Here is a 4,590-nt window from a genome sequence, read left to right as displayed (position 1 = left end):
TCCAATAAATATCTTACTACAGAAAAACGGAATAAAATGTGTTTTTTGATATCTTAAACCTGAAATTCAATTAAAAATTTTAATTTGAGGAAAAACATTTCTTCCAAAGAAAGTTTTCCTTCGGTAGTGAATGGTAAAATTAATCAAATTTACTACACACGTCAAATCTGAAATCAAGAAACGTACAAAAAAAAACCTTATTGCTAATTAAAATTTACAACAAAGAACGTATGTATAATGTCTATTATTAGACTTACACAAAGTTATTTGTAATAGTCTTAATATTCTGATTTTCAACGACATTACCTCTATTACTCAAATATTTATCCTTATACAGAAAACACCAACACATTCGTTTGTCCATAATTTTACATCACAACGTTCACCCGATAATCTCTGGCATGCCATTGAACTGTTAATTTGTGAAACCAAAAGTCTTCTTTTCAGAACAGTTGCTAACATCGAAAATACTAAATTTAATTTACTTATTATGAAATAGATTGCGTTGGGATCCATCTTTGTTAGTTACTATTCCAACCAGTTATCACTTACCATAACCAATACCAAAGTTTGAAAAAAAAGAGAGAAATTCCAATTAATTCATTCTTTATAAAAATTGTGAAATCAGGTATTACTCAGACATCAAAACTTCAATTTCTAAAGAATGTCGGATACCATTTCTTACGACCGAATTCCTCATTTTATGCAATGAAAAATGAAGAGAAAGACGAAAAAGCCGAATGAAGTAGATGACAATCAAGCCATAAATTATCATAAAGTATATTTTTCATTCTGAACAAGATTATTATAAAGCGGCTGTTGAGTTGTGGAAATCTGTGTTTGAAATCATAATAACCATAATTTTCGCTCAAGGATCAACACATTGTATTTTATTTGCTGGATAAAAAGAAAACACGCACCCGATAGAAATCATAATGATTAGTTTGTTTTACCTCCACTCCCTTTCCTATTCTTCATTTTTCTTTCATTTCCTTGTCTTATCTAATTTCTTCCAACACGCGAGTTCTCAAATATTTGTTTAAGCTGTATGAAAAGGCTTTTAAAATCCGTCTGGTGGTCGTATTTTCCTTAAATATTTTTCATCGATTAGCGTTAGCATATTTCTTTTATAAGAGGTTAGTGTTTAAGGTGCAATATACAAGATACATGTAAAGAGCGTAAGCTACGTAAGCTTTCACGATGTTTGCTAAAGTAATTTGCAGTGACAACCCTTGTAAGTATAGCAGTTTTTCATGATGTTCTCTAAGCTTAATGCAAAAAATGTTGATCCCTCAATTTTTCGAGAAAACAAATTTTTATTTTGTTAAAACTCTATCTTACAAAATATTGAACATAAACAGATCAATGAGAACTCAAGTTTTGGCTAACTTCGTGAAGAAGGTAGTTCTAACAATATTAAGCCATAAACGAAGAATGAGCAGTAATTTTATATTTTCTGTAATAAAATGATGTTCTGATGGCGAGCGTTCCTGAATTAGTTCTACTGTAACTATTATAGGCAAAAGTATAAAAAAAATTTTAAATTAGTATTTTTCAAAAACATGGTTTTAATAGAAGTGTGAAAGAAAAAATCACAATCTTTATATGGATAAAGTTTTTATTTCTTGATAAACGAACAACCGCAAGCTATTCAGTGCATGGGGGTTTTAAGGTATCAATCTAAAAGCATTGCACTGGTAATGGACACCTTGTTCGGGTAAAAGTAGGTTTCCTTTCAAAATCTGCAATGATTCATAAGTTCATACACAAACTTTATATGTATTAAACTTTTTGAAATATACTTTTTTTTTTTAATTTTACTAATTTACACAGTTAAAGTACTAGTCATACTTTACATTAGAATTATTGGCTATACAAATATACGGTAGTCATATTGAAATATCTGCGATACTAGGCCTATACGCTCTCAGTGATTTATCAACTTTTTGCAATCAATGGAATATTGAAAATTTTTCAATAAAAATAATGAATAATGGCTTTTAGTTTCAATATCTACAAATAACAATCGCCTCATCAAATAAGACACCTGGCGCCGGGTTCCTAGCGTCATTGGAGAGGAATCCATGTTAACAACGGCTTCGAGTGGGCCTGTCAGTCCACGTGGAATATCAAACATTTGACTAAGACAAGGTACACAAGATCATAGGTGACATTATCAGAATGCGTTGCTCGTACACCGAACTAACATAGTACGAGATCAATCTGGCTCCTCAGATCCAAAAACAAACAAATTACCTGCAGACCTATAGCCACTGGCGAGCACAACAAAAACAAACAGAGATCTATAGAGATGGAACCTTGATGGAGACGGATAGCTTTGAGTCAAGCCACGCCTATGTTTGAGCGGACTATTTGTACCAATGAATCACTCTCGATAGCATTTAAATACCAGCTCCTGTAATAATGAATAACCTCTGTGTATGTGTTGTGAGCCACTTAAGTATGACCAATACCATATTTGAGTGATTTGTAATAACGTAAGATGTTAATCTTTGAAAATGAACTGTTTTTTTATAAATTAATATCTCTGTCTCAACTTCTGCTGTAAGCCTATGAACTGTCCTTCAACAGTATTATACTTATTCCTTTAATCAATTTGAGCAACCGAGGACCTTAAGATCCTCATGTAAGATTGAAAAGATAGAAAACTTCCATTCCACCTACTACAACACTTTCAAGACAGACGGTCCAATCTTCGCTATCCAATCCTTACAATCCAGAATTCTCAATACTCCTTACTTTATCACAAATAAAATCATCCATAAAGATCTAAATAATCCTCGTCATCCATGTAGCAGATCTAGCCCGAACCAGATATCAATCCTTCCATTTTAAATACCTAGTTCCGAATGGAACCCGCCCAAACCCACAAGTTTATAAACTTGCTTCCTCTTCTGTTCCCTGAAAAGAAGATGATCTCGAGATCTTTGAATGTAAAAATATCATTGCAGGGTTGTTTCTCCACAAATATTTAATGTTATAGCTTATCCCAGTTACTTGTATATTTACCTTAAATAAAGCAATAAATTTCAATAAATAATTGAATAAAAATCTATAATGGGTCAGATTAATATGTAGTTAATAGCATAATAATCGGTGGGTTGATAACATTACTATTATAAATTTTCTATTAGATCGTTCTAAAAAATCCCAAACATCCTATCCTCCTCTCTATAAGATTATCAAACTCTCTGGCACAGAGCAATCAAACCAATTATATTTTTCTAATATAGAGGTCTCGTTTCTAATTTTAGTTTTATTATTTTTTTTTTACTCTTTTGGATATCTGGAGACTCTAAAGAAATTTCAGGCAGTGAAATACATAATATCTTAGGTATTCGAAATATCTCGTAAGTTCACTATCAACCAGCCAGGCCTAGGTGCTAAAGGCTGTCGGAGGCGAGAGCATTCCTTTTGCGAATATTTTCCCCACTTCCTTATTCCCCTACATCAGTTGAAAACTCAACAAGTTCCATGTTGTTGAAATGATATTTTAACTAGCGGACGAGAACCGTTAGGATTTCCCATCTATTTTCTTCGGAGATTGTGTTTAATTCCTTCAAAATCTAAAAAATATATATATAAAAATAAAAATAGATTTCCTTGTAGGGCAGACCCCCTTGTTTATAGCCCTTGTGCAATGCGTGCATCGCGAAAGTAACGGAAATTAATCAGCGTTGTTATTATAAACCATGAAAGTAAGTAGAGTTCATTCAGAATGTTGTATTGAAACATTACTGAATAGTACTGAGGGAGGTAGGGTCAGGAGATTGTTTCTGTCGATGTAATCCAGTTTTTTAAAAATTTTATTTGGTTATAACATCGTTAGGTTCCCAAAGTTAGGGCAGGAAAGAGGGGTTGGATGGTATCCTACAAGTTGGACGGTCCACCTCGAAATAAAAATCATCCTTCTCCTCCCAAAGCCGCTGACCAATACCACGTCAGAGTCAAGTTTACATAATGTTAAATTGCCACAACTTTAAAAGCAAAACAGATCTGGTTTTTTAGTAATATGTCTAATTTTCATTAAAACTTCCCTAAATGCAAAACTAATATTTCACCAAATTGTAAATTTCATGTAGTAAAATGTATAAAATATATTTCATGTAATAGTAAAATTAGTAGTCATTGTAATATTATTTTTTTATTCCTTCCTTGCCTGTCTGTTACCTTGATTTAACAAAATTCTGACAAAAAAAAGACAAAATTGTGTTTCCCCTTATAAATCACTCATAACGAAGTTGCCTAGTTTCTAAGTACATTTTGGTTATAAGCAAGATTCATAGAAAATAAATTTAATTCCGGGACTATGTCCCTCGAGACTAGAAGTAATGTATAATTAAATAATACATGTCCAACCAGAAACTGGAATAATACAAATATGTAAACCATTTTCCTAATTAAAAATAAGATAAAAACAAAAATTAATTAAGATAATTTAAAATATTCAATTACTTAAAATGGAACACTTGAACCTATATATATGCTTATATGCACAGATGTTTTAGATATTCATGCACACACCAGAAGTTAGGGACCAGTAATGTCATGGTTTTATTTAGAGAGGAA

The sequence above is a fragment of the Halyomorpha halys genome, unplaced genomic scaffold, assembly GCF_000696795.3.
Source record: "Halyomorpha halys isolate HHAL.00 unplaced genomic scaffold, Hhal_1.1 Scaffold320.1, whole genome shotgun sequence".
In the NCBI taxonomy this organism is placed as follows: Eukaryota; Metazoa; Arthropoda; class Insecta; order Hemiptera; family Pentatomidae; genus Halyomorpha; species Halyomorpha halys.
Note: the sequence above shows the minus strand (reverse complement) of the source record.